Raw genomic sequence first — 18,824 nt, forward strand, 5'->3', positions numbered from 1 at the left:
GGCTGTAAGGCTGGGGGTGGTGAAATGGGAAATCCCATTTCCTCAGAAAAATCACATGGTAGCCAATGAAGGGATTGTTTGAAGAGGAACAGAAATGCTTCCCGTGCTCGTATTTCGGTAAGCTGTGGGCCAGTTTAACAGACTGGGGGCGGAGTGGAGATTTGTCAATTTTTACTCCTCCCAGGTACTCACTGGCTCTCATCTAAAAAATGCAAGGTAGACCTCCCCCCAAAATTGGAATAGATAACTTCAATTGTTTAAAAAACACGACCATGACCACCACCACAATAACAGAGGGTTTTTTTTTTGCCTTGCATTAAAGAATGATAGCTGCTCCTGTTTTGAACAGTGATTCCCCACCCCACCCCGTAAAAAAATAAAAAAATAAAAAATCTGGGGTTTGTCACAAGGAGACTGCTCAAAATGGGCAGGGGCCTGTCTGCAATCCGCAGGATACATGTTGTTCACCCTTATGTTAACCACATAATCTTTTGTTACAGCTATGGGTGGGATTTTGTTAAAAAAAATGATTTTAGATAAGGGTTTACCAAGATTTTCCCAAGTTCTCCTTCCTGGATGGATGAGTGCAGAACATGATGCTGGGGGGCTCCTGTTTGATGTCTTTCAGGGCTCTGCTGTTACTCACCTACATGATAGTGCTGGGAGAAGCTGTCCAGAGTTTTGGAGCTCAGTGTCACCAGTGTGCTGATGGCACCCAACTCTGGCTCTCCTTGCCATCTAACTCCAAGGCAGCTGCTCCTGTTGCAAAGCTGCCTCCATTCTAAATCAGTGTCTGGTGTCAGTAAAGGACTGAATGGTGGCGACAAGACAGAGGTGCTCCTCCTCAGTTGGAAGGCTGATGAGGGAACAGTGATTCACTCATGCTGGACTTCTCTACTAAGCTCTATGGGATTGAGAGGGATCAGTCCAAACAGGGTAACTTCAGGTTGTGAAGCAGTCTCTTATGTCATTTGGTGCAATCTTTGGCAATCCTTGGCATCCACATGGCAGATGCACCTCAAGCAAGCCTTTCTTGACCCACTTGCTTAAGAAAGCAAAGGAAACAAACAAAATTCCTCTCCTCCCTCCCTCCTCTCTTCTCATTGGTGGACAAGAAGGACAGAACATGGAGAAATAGAATGGTTTCCCAACAGGCAAAGGTGCAAGACAAGGGTGTATTTTATCTCCTTATGTATTTTGTTTGTGTGCAGGACATATCAGATGGAAAACTGGATTAGATCCAGATAAAGTATGAATGAAAATTGGTGGGAGAAACATCAGTAATTTAAGATATGCAGATGACACTATCTTGTTGGCAGAAAGTAGCAATGACTTGAAATGGCTTCTTATGAAGGAGAAATATTGTTGTTGTTTAGTCGTTTAGTCGTGTCCGACTCTTTGTGACCCCATAGACCAGAGCACGCCAGGCCCTCCTGTCTTCCACTGCCTCCTGGAGTTGAGTCAAAAAAGCAGGACTGTAGTTGAAGGAAAAAATCATGACTATAGAAGAACTACAGTACATAGCTTTAATGCTGATAATAAAGAAATTGTTGATGATTTTGTGTATCTTAGTTCAGTCATCAGTTCAAATATAGACTGTAGCCTAGAAATCAGGAAAACACAGAGACATGGAAGGGAAGCTATGAAGGAACCAGAAAAGACCTCAAGTGTAAGAATGCGTCACTGGAGACCAAGGCCACACTCATCCACACTATTTTATTTCCAGTTACCATGTATGGATATGAAAGCTGGACAGTGAAAAAGGCTGGCAGAAAAAAAATCTTTTGATTCTAAATTAGGTGCTGGAGGAGAACTTTGCAAATAACATGGACGACCAGAAAGACAAACAAATACGTCCCAGATCAGCTCAAACCTCAACTCTGTAGACACAAAAATTATGAAAATGAGACATACTTCAGGCACAAGATGAAAAGACAAGACTCATTGACAAAGACAATAATGCTAGGAAAAGTTCAAGGCAGCAGAAAAAGAGGATTACCAAATACAAGGTTGATTGATTTCATTGCCCTTCAGAATTTGATTGGCTTTTGTTCTATTCTAATCACAGGTTTTGGACTTTCCCTTAGGCTTTCCTTCTGTTCCTGGAGCTTAAATAATTGCCCTCTGGAGGTGGTTTCACTGCTTTGTCTGGACTATGATTACCTTTATTGTTTGAATGAAAGATAGACTCAAGCTGGAAACAAAAGCAGCACTTTTAATTTATGTGTGATTTGTTCAGTGCTTCAGTAAATGGATATCTTACTGACCTTTCTTTTGCATTCAGGAACACAAAAAATAACTTTTTTTTCAGGGGGTAGGATGGATTGTGGTTGTTTTGTAATATAGCTGAGCAAGTTAGGTAGATCATATCCTGACTCCAGGCAATTACAAAATTTACCAGAACAGTGTTGCAGAGTTTTTTATTTCTGGTATAATTCCTTTTTGCTATCCAGTAGAAGCACAGAGATCCACAGAGTAGAATAGTTACGTTCCCCAAAGTCCACCCCTTTCTCATTAACTGACACTTAAAGACTCAGTAACTCACTCAGAGACCTCTCAAGGAGAAAGAACAAAACATCTTTTTATTTACAATTGCTTGAAATTACAGACTTGCATATACTGCATTCTTTACTGCACACATAGATAGCAACCAACCAAAGAGATCGACAGCAAACAACAGCTTCCCACTGACAAAAGAGAGGGAAAAGAACACTCGGCAGAGAGACAGGACTGTCTTTGAATTCAAAAGGTGGAAGGAACAATTGCTGCTGAATAGATATTCAATCACCTCAGACAAGGAAAGTTCATCCTAGTCACACAAACTACGGATAGCTTGTGAGGCTGCAAACAAAATTCCATTTTGGAAGGCTGATTTGAACTTCAGGAGAGCATTATTCATATTCCAAGGAAACACATACCTAGACCAGGCAACTGTGTGATGCCTTCATAAGCAAAGCAAATCTTAAACATGAACGTCCCTACTTCTAGGAAACCCTGGGAAGGGTTGTCATAAATCAGAACAGACTTGATAGCATGCTATTCCTATTCTAATTCTTTTTGAAATTTTAGGATTTTTCTGTATTCCAGTCTTTTGTCATAATCTTTACTTCTCCCATTGCTAAATCTATACATTTCCATTTTTTAGATATCTGCATCTGTTGTGCTTGTCAGGATGTCTCCAATTTATGGTGACCTTATGGATGACTCATTTCCAGAACATCTTGTCCTCAACGACCTTGCTGAGCTCTTACATCCACATCTACTTCGTTGTTTTCGTTCACCTGATATTACAGATGTTATTATCAATCTCTTACACTGTATAAATTGATAATGATTATTTTAATGATATTTTATTTGGCCTTCCTCATTCTTCCCTTCATTTTGTTCCTTTCTTTCAGCTGTTACTACAAAAAAATCTCCAATTCTGCTTATTCCTTTATACTTTCTAGGCTTATAATGATTATTTGTATGATCTGTCTGGCTTTCCTTGTTCTTGACTTCATCTAATTCTCATCACTTCAATTTCTGTAGCTCATTTATTCCACACTTCCCCATATATTCATTTTTTTTACCCCTTACTTTCATTTTACATTTATTTTGTGAACTTACTACTGTCTTCATATTGTCAGTTCTTGTCTGCTTTATCTTATATCTCTTTGCGTTGCACTGGAAGAACTGAGCTATAGTTTGTGGAAGCTTGCAGAAAATGAAACTTTGGGTTGGTCTTCAAGATGGCAAAAACTCTTTGTTGGTTTTGTTGGAAAATTCTTTGTACTGTTCTTCATAATACTACTTCTTGCCAAATCCAAAATCACTTCTTCTCTTGGTGCCCCTTTCCCTTTCCATTCCTTCTCCAGAATGTTTTGCCTCCTGATCAGACCATGTTATGGTCAGTTTTCATTTCCAAACATTTGAAGGCATTCCTGAACTGGTTGATAGCTCAGTAGTTTAAGTATCTGGCTGCCGAGCCAGAGGTTGGGAGTTCAAATCCCCTCTGGCCCTCCTTAACAAGGGCCAGACTTGATGATCCATAGGAGCTCTTCCACCTTTGCCTCTATTATCATTAATCCAGACCTTTGGGGGAGGTAGGGAACCTTTGCTAGCCCACAAACACTTGTGGAGAGATTTATTCTAATAGTCAGGACAACAAGATCTAAAGCAAAAGATCAGAAAATTTTGCTCCTTGGAGTTACTGCCTAGATTTTTCTCTTAGACAAAAGCTAGTGACTCCTGTCCTTTACTTACGAGCTTTGCCCCCTTGTTTCAGGGTCCAACTAAATGTTATGGGAAATACCGTATATAAAGACTACAATTAACCTATTTTCTCTCTATCATTTCTTCACTACAGTCAAATTTCCTCAGAGATACTTGCCTCACCAAAGAGCAAATGAAGCTCATGTTTACCTTCTAGCGACCAATCACAGAGCAAAGAATACAGGGTACAGTATGGAGGTGAGGGGAATCACATGCTATGACAAAGAGCCCACTTTTGACTGCTTTTGGGGGTACCTTCTCACTACTTAGTGTGAAAGAAACTGAGACACTGCAGACTAAAACAACCAGAAAAATCTGCAGTTAGCTGAACATGCCCTAAAACAAACTGGACATGAAATTCTATTTCAAAATACTGAAATACTGGACAACACCAGCAATCATTACGTCAGAGTGCACAGGGAAACCATTGAAATCCACAAGCACCAGTAGAACTTCAACAAAAAAGAGGAATGTGTGAAGCTCAACAAAACCTGACTTCCAGCTCTCAAAAATACAGTGTGCAAAAGGTCAACAAACTCCACTCAGCCACAAGGACAGGGGATCACTACACACAAAAGACCAGCTAATGACACCCATCAACCACAGTGACAGATAATCTCTTCTCCTTAGTACAACAATACACCCACAACAAGACACACTAATCACCCATCTACAGAAAAAGACAAAAGCCTATCTCACAGCCATAAATACTGCACTCCCTAGCCAACTACACCAGAGCACAGAGTGCTGTCCTCTGAAGATGCCGGCCACAGAGACTGGTGAAACGTTAGGAAGAACAACCTTCAGAACATGGCCAAAGAGCCCGAAAAACCCACAACAACCAAACTGAGCACTGTTAAAGAATTCTTTGCTATTTTCCCAGGAAGTTCAGCCATAGATCCTTTGGAAAGCCTTGTGCAACCAGAGCTGTTAATTCAAAGAGCCTGTCTGTGTGAGAAACTTTATTTGCTAACTCATTCAATTGTATTTTGCTAGTTGCAGTCAAATCAGTTGATCAGAATGGTGATCATGCGAGCAACTCTTTCAGCAGATGCTCCTTTTCCTTGTTTGTTGGTACTTGTTCTTAATGTATCTACCATTCACATTTGTTGAAAAACAGCACTGGCAATTGCTTTGTGTTTGGATGAGAAGTGGTTAAGAGATTGAAAAAGGGGGTCCACTTCTGGGATTTTCCCTTGCATGGTGTCATTTTGTAAATGGAGGTGAGCAGAAGAGGGTATCCTGTAGACCACCTTGACTGCAGCCATTGGTTTTTGTCAATGTCCAGGCTGCCCTTTGCTATGGAAAGCTTGGCATCCTTCTTCCTGCTGGCAATGCGGGCACAATATTGTGCCGCAATATTGGGCCATTTCCTGGATTTTTGAATCATGGATACAGAATCACGATATCCCACATTCATAAACCAAAGAATTGAATTGCTTCAAGTTCCTCAGCCAAATGGTGATACAGAAAGATGAGTGAAGTGCTGCAGTGCCCACCTGCCATGCTTTAGTTTTCAGCAGAAAAATTGTGGCAGAAATACTACGTACGGAGAATGTTGCTTCTTTTTTTCTTCTCCTCTTTACACGCATCATTAGCCAGAATGTCTCTGTAAACTCACAACAATAATTCTCTAATTTTAGTCTATATGATTGTTTTATTGGGCATTATCTTCATCTAGCTAAGTGACAAAAAATGTGTTTCTGGTTTACTTTTTACAAGCAACGTTCCATTTTATATATAGCTACTGTTTTCTTTTTTCACAGTCCAATCACTCAAAGACCTGAATGAGATGCGTGAGTGGGTGTGTGTTGATATCTAACTCTCCTTCTAAAGTGTTCCACAAATCACATTAATCCACTGCTTAATTAGATTTTAAAAAACACACTCTGATCCTTTAGAGAGCAGCTTTGCATCTTCTTTACACTTCGCGTTTCCAACGGACAGGTTACAGTTGTGATAACACAGTGTAATCTCTCTGCATGCACAGTGTTGCGGAAAACCATTTTCGGTTGTTTTTCTTTCAATATGAATAATTTTGGGAGCTGGTTTTGAAAGAAAAATGCTATTCCTGCATACTTGCTTATTTTGTTGTCGGTGGCTGGAAAATTAAAGTACAAGTGCTTTATCTGCATTACAAACACTATCTCAAAGTGCTGCGGTGTTTTAATCTATCTTCTAGAGTGTGTTTTAGTTTATTATTCATGCTTGAAAGGCTTAATCTCAGTACTTGCACGAGTTACCATAGGCACAAGAAGCGGGTGCCCTCCTCACTCACAATAGATGCCGGGTCCAAATGGAGATGGATTTTAGTTGGAGGTAGACAGGAAAGTGACACATAAACTTCAACTCTGAGAGAGATGGGCCTGGATTTTAGATTACGCTTTAAAGACACAGTGAACTCTCTTTTGGAAAGGAACCTGTTGCTCTTTCTGGGCATAAATGAGCTTTTTCTTCAAGCTGGGTTGCACCAGGAGGAAGGTACTTATTGGACCACAGGTACGTTGGCTAGTAGCCCACTTCAGGCAGTCTGGGTAGTTTAGTGAGTCAAGTACAGTATTTGGTTGTGGAGTCAGAAGTTGAGAGGCCTCACTGTGCCTCCTGTGAGAAGAGCCAGACTCAGGGGCCTTGGGCAAAGGTGCACAGTACCGGAGCACCCCCCACCTCAGAAGAAGGGAATAACAAATCACTTCTGAGTACTCCGTAGTCCTAGAAAACCCTGGAAAGGTCACCCATCATAAGTCAGAATCAATGTGATGGCATACAACTAGTATTTTATTACTTCAGTGTTTCTTTCTTTTCTATGTCACATAATCCAGTGGCATGCCACTACTCTGAGTGGTTTTGAATTTAAACCTAAAAAGAAAGCAATCATCCCCACACCTAGACCACAGTAATAAAAAAAAGAATGACTCTACTGGAAACACAAGATGGCAGCAACAGGCACAAAATACAATCAACATATAAAAATAAATAAAAATAATAAAACCTGACAATTATAAAGGGAGAGCATCCTTAACAACTCCTCTGGAAAGCAACCTTTTAGTCTTTCTCTTATCAATGTCTCAGAGTGACTTATTGAGATTGTAAGTGCCAATTGAGGAGAAATAACAATAATGGCTGATCTATTGTGGGGAGATTTGAAGCTAATTCTGTTCTCTATGTCCATGAACCTTTTCCACTGCATAGCTAGAGATGTTTAAGCTAATAATTCACTCTCTGCCAAGAAAAACTGGACCCTAGGGAAGGGGACAGCAACAATCTGAGATGGGAGGGAATAGGTCTAGAAAAGAAGAGTTACGAGCCTGGGTCTGACCTGACAGTCCATTTTCTCCAAGATATAGAAAGGATTATTTAAGCATCTTTTCCGTATATATTTGGTGCACCATTCAGACTTCCACTGCTCCTACCTCTAGGAAAGGGATGGAATGAATATGACATGCACCCAAATCAATATACAGTGGTGCCCCGTATAGCGAGGTTAATCCGTTCCGGATTAACCTTCGCTATACGAAAACATCGCTGTGCGGGGCAGGGAAACCTATTGGAACGCATTAAACTTAGTTTAATGCGTTCCAATAAGTGTCTAAACTTACCCCCTCCAGCGATGTTTTCGCTCCGGCGGCCATTTTGGAGCCGCCGATCAGCTGATCGGCGGCTCCAAAATGGCCGCCGGATGACCCGAAATGGCCCCTATCAGCGTTTTCGCGCCCTCCCCTTGCTTAGGGAGGTCGCGAAAACGCTGCGGGGGGGCATTTCGGGCCATCCGCGGCCATTATAATGGCCGCGGATGGCCCGAAATGCCCCCCCCGCAGCGTTTTCGCGACCTCCCTAAGCAAGGGGAGGGCGCGAAAACGCTGATAGGGGCCATTTCGGGTCATGCGGCGGCCATTTTGGAGCCGCCGATCAGCTGTTCGGCGGCTCCAAAATGGCCGCCGGAGCCCCAATCATCGCAAAGCGAGTGCGGCGATTGGGGCTGATCCGTATAGCGATCCCCAAAGAGGGATCGCTATACGGATTTTTCGTTAAGCGGTGCACTCGTTAAGCGAGGCACCACTGTACATATTTTTTAAAATGTGACTGAATTACTGCTTCACTGAAATAGATGACACACATAATTTGTGTATGTGTATGATTGTCTAGAGTTGTGTAAACAGTGGCAGTCTCAGAATGCTCTACCCAACATGTGCAAATGGCATTGGTGGCAACACGGTAGGAGATGTACACACTTAGTGCTTGGTCAGACTTAGAGAAAGATGTAGGATGGCCACTTCCCCCTTTTCTTAGGGGAGAACAGACCTAAATTTAAAGGACTAACAAAGGATAATCCCGGTTGTGAAGGTGTCCTTCATTTGAAGGGCTGTCTGATTCATCTGCTTTAATGAAAAAGAAGCAGAAGGATGGTGATCAGGGATGCTGAAGTTGGCCATCCCCAGTGAGCAGCACCTAGACAGCAGGGTCAGACCAACTGGTCACGTGGTCACTGTCTCCTTCATCCAAATAAGATAGATGCATTGTACTTTAGTTTAAATCCTAAAAGTCATGTCTTATACATTGGCAGATACAATTTTATGCAAATCATTCTCCTCCTATGTCATCCTCTTTGGTGAAATGTAAGAGGTCACCTAGGGAGATGTGTTTGCTGACCTGTGACCCTGGATGATACAGGAGGAGAGAAGGAGAAGGAGAAAACCACAAGGAATCAGAACAAAAGGAAAAGCTGGTGAGGAAATGTTGGAGGAGAAAAGAAGACGTCTAGGAATTGCAGGAGTGAGGAACAGCTGAAGTTGTATTTTGGGGAAATCAACTCTTTTTTTTTTTTTGCTGTGAACTGGTAGTTACTGTGAAACACCACCACCCCAAATAGTTTCCAAGCAACTGTTATTTCTTAAGAGGAGGAGATTGCAAACGTGAAGGACCTTTCACTTTTGGGAAGCTAAAAGTCAAAAACTTCAAAGGCAGGATTACCCTCTGTTATTCCTTTAAATTGAGACCTGCCCCTCCTAAAAAAAAGGGTGTGTGTGTGTGTGGCCGTCCTATATCTCATTCTAAGTCTGGCCAAACTGGCTGGATAACTCAGTGGTTTAGGTATCTGGTTGTGGAGCCAGAAGTGGGGAGTTCAATTCCTGTGAGCAGGGCCAGCTATACAGTCCCAGGGCACCCTCAGAAGAAGGAAATGGTAAACCCCTTCTGAATATTCTCTACCTAGAAAATCTTGAAAATGGTTGTCATAAGGTAGAACTGATTTGATGGCACAGGATTATATTATTACATTAAGTGCCAAATAGAACAAAACAGAACATAATAGAACAGAACAGAACAGAACAGAACAGAACAGAACAGAACAGAATAGAATAGAATAGAATAGAATAGAATAGAATAGAATAGAATAGAATAGAATAGAATGGCAGAGGCTTTTAACACTCAGGCCCTCTCACAACAATACTTTTCACCTTCCCCCCCACTATTTTTTGCCAATATAAACTGAAATACAGTTAAGTATTGAGATAATTTCAGTTCATGGTCAAAGTCAGCATGTACAACCAGCGCATGAAAATTTGATAATTTCACATACAAGGAGAAAGATAATCAAAAAGCATAATTTAATACAGTCTCACAGAAAAGGTTATGAATTGTACATGTCCCTATGCTATATAGCCAATAAAGTTAATTATCACAGCTGTCTACTTCTAGAAAGTTATCTTCATAACCTGAAGGTGTTCTTGTTCCCCCCTTCTCCCCCCCCATCCCTCTCTCTTTTACGAAAGGAGAAGAGAAAAGAAGGAAATGGAGTGGTTTATTCTTCTTGGCGGCAGAATAGAGTCTAGAACCAAAGACACAAATCCTATAAAAGAGCTAACCCATAGGGATTTAAGTGTGTTAGAATAAGGTGCAGATGGCCCAATGCGGATGGGTCCACAGTTCTGTTTTTCTCCTTTCTGCATCTCCCTGCACAGCCACCTGCTGCCACCACAGAAGTTTGGCAGCAGAACATGAGAGGGAAAACTTCCACTTCATTTGCTGAAAATCTGCATATTTCTGCCAAAAGAAGGAGTGTGAGGAGCATGTGCCCTTATTTTAGAGATACACCATGCTTGCTGGACACAAGTCTTCCCTTTGGTATGATCTCCCGCAATGCCTTGTTTTAGTGTGAAAATGCAGGGGGTAGGGGGGAGATTACCAATGTTCAGTGGCAGTAGGGCTGGCTGTGGGGGCTAGCAAGCAGCCTTCAGACAGTATGCTCCTCTTCCTGGGTTCAAGGCTTGGTTTCACATTCACCTAAGTTGGTTGAGATTGTATGGACTCATTGTAGGAAGAAATATTGTACCGCTCATCCCCAGCTGCCAGCACTGAGGCATGTGAGATGTGAGGTGATGTTGACTGACATAAAACCTTGGTGGGGTTTAGTTTTGATAGTTGTTTCTTGCACACATAGTCCTCAGGCAGAAGCTATGGATGGATGGGAGAACCTTTGGCCATTTTGATGTTTTGGATTTAAACTCCCAGAGGAAAGGATGGGAAAGTGTTTCATTGAATCTGAGAAAGTTCCTTTTGCCTCTTTCCAAGACTTATCTTGAGACAAGTCTCATTGTCTTGAGACAAGTCTTGGAAGGAAATTCTGATTATAAGGATGGCAGTGTATTTATGAAAAATAAAATACACACAGAGTCATGCCTACCTCTTGAAATATACGGATCCCTAGAAATGCAAAGAAGCTGGAAAAAAAATTGACAAACGCATTTTAGTAAGTGGGAGAAATGCCTGCAGAAAATGCATACATTTGGGGAAATGTGTATGAAAAATCGATATTCATTTCAAAGTAGAAAGAAAAGGCAAAAATCCAGATATGAGCAAAAGATGGAAGAAGAACACAAGTGTGGTTTGGAGTGGGGTGGGGAATCATGCCTGCTCAGAAGACCCAGACAGCACTAGCAAAATATTGTGGCAGTTGTCATCCAAGGGTCACATTAAAAGCGAAAGTTTGCATTAGCTTCATTTAAAAAAAGGACTAGTGTTGGATCGAGAGAGCTTCCTACAATGTTTAGGACCATATCTGGCTGCTTGTTATTTACCTGAACTTCAGGCAGAGGCTTCTTTTCTGTTCAAGCAAGCTTCAGATCCAAGTTTGATTCTGTCCAAAATTTTAGTGGACCAGACCGTTGTGAAGAAAAACATTCAGCATGTGCAGGCGATCTTACAGAGGTAAGAGGTGTTTCCTCTTCTACACATCGGCTTACAAGTGGTGCATGTTGTATTTGTACACATTGCATGGTTCCATTGAGAAATATGGAGGTGCAGAAAATGGGAGACAGTGGGTGGGCCTGGCACCCTAGATCTCCTTACCTATATGGCAGTACGTTGGGGAATAACCCTTGCCAAGCTTTCACTGAGAAATCTGAGCATGGTACAGCTGATTGCAATGCCTCTCATACTTCCGCCACTGTGCTCAGCCACTCTAGTGACATCTTCCCCCACCTATTGTGGTGAGTGATCAGACCATTTGTCTGCTTGCAACAGATGAAAGAAGAGCTGTGGAAGACGTCAACATCTGTGGGTAATCATGGCCTCTCCAAGGTCGTGAGACCTATTCATGATCTTAACTTCTACTTAATTTTTCTCATTAGGTTTATTTCAGCTGTTGAAAGTGGAACATAAATATTGGAAACAAACTGTTCTTTGTTTGGTATTCTGCCCAGTGACAATATGTATAAAGTAGTAGCTGTTGGGCAAAGGAAGGCTGAGCACATTTCTAGCGTTCTCTACATCCTGCTCTTTCACCTCATCCCATATCACTCAATGCAGGCAGATAGTGATGAGCGGTGCCATATTTCTTCTTACAAAGAGTTCAATAGGTCAATGGGTCTTGTTCCCACATGCAGGTGATTACAGGTCTGCAACCCTGGGTTCTGTCTGCAACTCTAGATCTTATGTTGATTCTTCTATGTCTCCTGATGCATGCTATTTCATTACAGAGAATAATTACAGTCAATAATAGTGTCTTCTGTTCTACACACCTCCTTTTGGGCACCAATGTTCTCTCCTTCTCCCTGCATGCATTTTGGGCACTGAAGTTGAAGGAACTACAAACTAGAGCATATCCAAAGAAGGGTGACCAGGTTCTCCCCTTCTTTGTTGTCCTTCAGATGATTCACAAAGATCTTTCTGTGCTGGTGGGCATTTGGCAACTTTCTAGTTTAAAAGGAAAGATCTTTAATGTGAGATGCTGTGGTTTTTTTGTTTCTACTTTTTTAATATGTACTTTTACTTAATTTTATTTTTTAAATTCATTGGTTTTAACCTGATAATACATTAAATTGGTTTGTACTAGTACTAGCTACTGTATTTTCTCTTTTTAGCCAGGTTTGTCTTTTAAATATTTTGCACACCACCTTGGGTCCATTTATTGGAAGAAAGGCAGTATATAATTAAAATGAATGTATGAATGTGTATGACAAAGATGGCAAGGCGCCTGGAGACCATATCCTACGAGGGTTTGGGCACATTATCCTAAAGAAAAGACAATGGAGAGGTGACAAGACAGCTGTCTTCGAATGTTCTGAAAAGCTGTCACATAGATGATAGAGTGTACTTGTTCTCTCTTGGTCCGGATGGTGCGACTTGCACTAGTGGGTTCAAATTATAAGGCAAAGGGTTTAGATTATTTATTAGGAAGAACGGGGTGGGAGACACAGAAAACAGCAAAGCAGTGTAGATATGCAGATGGAATAGGAAAGGCTGAGACAGAAATTCAAAAGACTATGGAGAAAAGTCTAATTGTAAAAAAATTGGATTTTAATAATACTCTCATACTCCTGTGAGTGCTTTGTTATTATGACCATTTGGATGTAGAACCATTTACAAGTGACATTTTTTTAAAAGGAAGAGTTTAGCTCAAGTGTACTCCACTGTGACCTTATTTTGCTGTGCAAAGTGGAAATTGGCTATTGTCACCAGGAATCATCTGAAAGAGCCCTTTTGTTGAAACGTGTGTATTTCCTCTAATTAACCTATTTTCCTTCCTACAGCAGGAATCATGATTTGTAACAGCAATCAGACTTGCAAATTAAGGCCATGTTTACTATTCCATGGCCAATTACAAAACAAAGCATGCTAGATACAAGATACTAAGTAATTGATGAGAACCATCTGTTGTGATTAGTTGACATTTTTATGACATAAAGGAGCACCTCTTCTGAAATAACTTGTTAACGGTAACATCTAATTTCACGCTTTGTCTCCTCCTCTTGTTGCAGTCTCAGAATACTGGCATATGTATGGTTTTTCTAGAGTGACTGTAGTACCAACCCCTGCCCCAAGTGGCACAACTGTACTTGTTGGAAGACTGATTGGGATATTTAAAAAAAATGTACTATTGGCCCCGAATAAAAGGGTACAACATGTAAACAAATAATCCTGTGTTTGCTAGGAGACAGGGTTAGTGTCTCTAATAAGAGAATATTGGATATTGAGCAAAATCCTCTTGGCATAAAGTTAGGCTGTAGTCAGATGATGTCATTACCCAGCCCTGGTAAACATTTAATTTAAATGAATTGAAAGCTTACTATCTCCCCACCCACCCCCACCCCATTGGAGGCCCTAAAGCTCTCTGGGGCCCCTTTTTGCCCTGGGGAAGCTTTTGGGCATCTTGGAACAGGGGCAGGGGGAGCCTTTAGTAAACAAAATTTGTCACATGATCACTGGCAGCAGTTACCCAGCAGTGTATGTGACGGATAAAAGTATTTCCCTCTCATCCCGAGAATTCCTCTGGGCTTATCCTGTTAACATAAAATTACATTGCATAGCTGGATTCTGGTCCAGGATTTTGCTCAGTATCTCTACCAACAGGATTTTGATCAGAATCCATTTACTCATGGATAGGAGCCAGAGTTTTGAACATTATCTTTTTTGGGATTATACATTTCCCAGACAGCAAGATCGAGTTGTAGTCTTTAAAAAAGTTTCTTTCCCCCCAAGCTCTGATCAGAATAAGCTACCTGCAGGTCAATTAGGAATGGTTGGTGTGCTGGAAATAGCCTTCTATTGCTCATTCTTATAGGGAAAAATGTTTCGTAGGCCTTAAATGGAAGGTGTTACTACTAGTGGCAAAGCCACTGTGTTATCCATGACATTCCAGGGCAATGTGGATTCGGATCCTAGCATCTGTCAGTGTGAGGGCCCCAGGAGCTACAAATGTGGCCGTTACTTTGCTTGTAACCTGTCAACCTTTATCCCATTTCCATGGCATGCGCTGAACCATCACAGCAGTTAGAGATGCTTTGATTTCGGAAGTAAATTGATGATATATATTTAAAGCATCTTAAGATCAGAACATCTCCACATATCTAATTAGAGTGTGGGAAGCTTACTCGTATGTAAACTGCTGTCTGGCTACTTGAAATCACTGGAGCTGGCAATTGGATAAAAGAGCTGGCTGGATTTGTGTGTGTCTTCCCTCTCCCCCCCATCCTGCAATTTGGAAATTTAGTGACAGAAGGCTGATTTCCCAGCTAATTCCTCTCTGGATTGCTAACATAGAAGCACCCAGATATCGACATTTTCCACAAAGCACTGCTTGAGCCAGACAAACAACATAGCTGCCATGTGATGGCAGAATAAGCTCTCTCTCTCTCTCCCCCCCCCCCGCTTATTCCAGCATTCTTCTCCCACCACGATTGATAGAAAATCTAAATATTCAACATATTGCAGGCTCAGAATTAAGCAATATTCAATGAGATGCATATGCAGTGCATTCAGTGCCTTTAATAACTCATCATAAATGTACAAAGGATATGAAACCATTATGCTAAAAGAATCTCGGTCAAGGATATCTGACCGATGTTTGACCTACTAAAGAATGCTGTAGACCTTTTAATGGAAGGAAAGTCCTTGAAAGAATGTGAAGTTTCCTGTTAAGTAGAAGAGCTAACTTTCAGTCACACAGAGGATTAAAATTAAAAACAATCCTCACAACCATCACCAAGGAGAGATGGCCCTCTGAAGTCTGGAGGTCAAATGAGAAACTGGCACAAATCAGAAATGAGGGACAAAGTAACCCTGAATGGGGAATGGAGAAATGTAGCTTTTCTAGCATCACAGTGAATCAGATTTCTCATTCGTACGCAGTCCAGGTTGCTCAAACAACCTAAAAGCAACATCTTTTAGCTGCTGGATATTTAAGCCGATACTATATTGAATTTACACAGTTAATAGCTTCACAAAATGGGGGCATAGTCCATGGCAAGGGAGAACAATATAGCCCTATACAGCCCTCAAGGCAAATTACATATCCAGAATCCCCCCCCCCTTTTTTTGAAAAATGTTTGGCTCAAAAGCCCTCTGGGTTCTTGGGACACAGAAGAAAATTCTGCCATATTTTGAGGACCCTACATCCACCCCTTCCAAATTATTTTATTTTTACAGAAATATTATTTTAGCCACTAGAGGGCACAAGGATATCCAGTGTGGTGTGGTGCAGAGGTCCTCAATCCCCGGTCCGCAGCCCTGTGCCGGTCTGTGGCCTGAGCCAGACCGGGCCACGGAGACAGACCTCCCGCCCACCCGCACGCACTCATCCCTGCACAGTTGATTTGCGCATGCACGCACACTCCAGCGTGCCCATGCGAGTGCCACACTGCCATTTGCACAAGTGCCCCAGCTGGTCTGCAGGGTGAAAAAGGTTGTGGACCCCTGGTGTAGTGGATAGAGTGAAGGACCAGGACTCAGGAAGTCTGAGTTCAAATTCCTGCTCAGCCATGGAGGTGTGAAACTAGTAAAACCATACCTGAAATATCTCACTTGCCATGAAACCCGGTATTAGGGCTGCTTTAAGTTGGTTCTGACTTGGCAGCACACAACAGCAACAACGATGACAGAGGGCAGAAGAGGGCTTTCTCAGTTTGTTGATTTTTCACTTGAGACCCTCATCAAGCAAGATTTTTGGAGTAATTCAGATGACTTAAAATGTATTATAAGCCTGGATATGATCACTCAATACTTGTGGCCATGTGATTTTGCGACCAGTTTGGGACTGGGCAACTTGTAGTCCTCCAGGTGTTGTTGGACTGCAACTCCCATCATGCCCTAGTTATTGGCCACGTTGGTTGAATGATTCTGGGAGTTCTTGTTTAAAAAAGGTAACCTTTCTAAGCTTTTATCATAAGGAAGAAGAGCCTTTCAGTTTGGAGTGGTCTTGGGTGCACTTAAAGAAAAGATGTATTTTGCTCTGAATGGGGCTATCAGTCTCTGAAAATAACGCAATCCCTTTGATGTTACTTTCAGCGAAAAGTCAAACTCTACTTTTTTGTGTAGCTTGTGGGTACCAATGCACTTAAACACTGAGCACCAACATTGCTTGTTAAAAGAAGGAGCACGATGATAAAAAAAAGAAGATACATCCATATCTGAGCTGTGGGACCCAGAACATCCGATCACTGCTCTGTCCTCAGTGATGGATGAACTCCTCGGTTATGGGATGGCTTCCACAGGTAATTTTATTTATTCTTCATAAAAGCTCTAGGTAACTGGAGATCTGCAGCAACAGAAAGTGTCAGCCACTGGGTGTCACTGATGTTCTACTATAAAAATCCCCCCACCCCACAAATCTAGCAGTTTTAAAACTGAGCAGAGCAAGAAGAAGTAGCTGCCGTCTATCTACTGGATCCAATTGTTTAATACAGCTCCTTCTCTGTTCTCCATAACATTATTCAGGAGAGTCCACATTTTATGAAGGCACACAGACACAGACACACACACCTCTCCACCACCCTCACTTTCCCCTAAGAGATACTAGGGAAGCTTTAAAAAGAGAGAGATTGAGTACCACACTTCATTGACAAGATGTCAAATACTGTGACGATGGTGGTGGTGTTTCTTATGTATGTGTGTTATAAACTGAGGTTTGCATCAACCTTCACCATGAATATTTGCTAGACATTTCAAGGTACCTACTGAGCTTAATTTAAAAAAAAAGAATGGTTGTTGGGAATTGGATTGTCACAGGAGTATCAGTTTCCAGATTCATCTTTGTGGTAGTTTGTTAGACTACAGTACTTGGTTTTAACATAGATTTGTTTGACTAGGACAAGGTACTCTCTCTCTCTCTCTCTCTCTCTCTCTCCCTGCATTTTTCCTTCCTTCTCTATTATGGATTTATAAGTGCACACTAATGGCCAAGGTACCCACTGTGTGTTTGTGGTCTTGCAAATTCTTGTGATTTCTGTTTTGCCTTTTGTGAAATATGGAGGGAAATGCCTGAGTAATCTTTCTATAAGTTAATTTCTACATCTATTACCTTTTGAAGTAATTTGTTAGCAACATGACTGAGGAATGTGTCGGAATATCCTCTGCATGTTCTCAGAAGGTTCTGCAGCTAAATCACTGAGGCAAAAATCCCCAATGCCTGCTCATCTCTCATACAAAGAAATCGTTAACATTTGTGCTTTGTAAGCTGGAAGATCATTTCTGTTTCTCATCTAAGAGTGTGATCAGAGGCTGACATAAAAAGTGCATTGGATCGTGCTGAAAAGGATTACTCCCAGGGTGTGATCTTAAAAGGGTCCCAATTGCACCAGCTCACTCAAAAAAGGAAGGAAGGAAGGAAGAAAAAGAGCATCTAGAGGAGGACAGACCAGGACTGGGCTGGATCACAACCTACAGTGTGTATTCTGGTTGCTGGCAGATGCCGTAGCGTGGATGTGCTTCCTCTTTTGGGAAGGCTCACAAGTGCCATGCCCTGTGCAGGCAACAAGGCCACCGTATCTTGCCACCAGGCCTACCATGTTGGCACATCACAACTCTCCTCAGCAAGCCATTCAGAAGACCAGAGAACTGTGACCCACAACTGATCTGATCAAGTCCTAAAGCCAGTGAAACCAATTCAACCTGGTTGAGGAAAAAGGCGAAGAGACACATGATAGAAATGTATAAAATTATATACAACACGAAGAAAATTTTGGTTTGCTGCTGAAGCTGAATGGGGGATCTAGAACATCCAGATGAAAATACTTATTCATGGAGTGCAGAGTCAAATGGTAGAACTCATTGCCACAAGATAATGTCTGCCAACCTCGATAGCTTCCAAATGGAAATGGATGAAATCATAGTGGATAAGGCCACCAGCAGCTGCTAGTAAGGATGGCTAAATATCATCTCTTGTATCAAAAACAGAATGCCTCTAAATACCAGGTGTAAGAGAATATAAAACAAATGGATTTAGTTGCACTCATGGCTAACAATAGATAATCAGCTTCTCATCTTCTCATGAGGTAGATTGGGTCCAGATCAGCTAAAATAGATCCAAAAGGATTTGGACCAAGTGGCCAATAATCTAGTCAACAAAACTCAGTGAAAGAAAGGCAGGCAAGGTATCTCCAGAATGGTGTGGAACAAAAACAGAAAGCACCAGGGTGGGTCGAAGGGAAGTGAGAGAAGAGACTTTGCACCTGACTCTTTGACAGCTCTAGTTTCTAGGGTCAAGCCAGGCCTCTGTATTTTCTATTTCAATGAGGTCAGTCATTGAAAGGTAAACATAGGCTTAATTTACAAGGCTGGTTTCTGAGGTGTGTATCTTT

This window comes from Pogona vitticeps, chromosome 2 (genome assembly GCF_051106095.1).
Source record: "Pogona vitticeps strain Pit_001003342236 chromosome 2, PviZW2.1, whole genome shotgun sequence".
Classification (NCBI taxonomy): domain Eukaryota; kingdom Metazoa; phylum Chordata; class Lepidosauria; order Squamata; family Agamidae; genus Pogona; species Pogona vitticeps.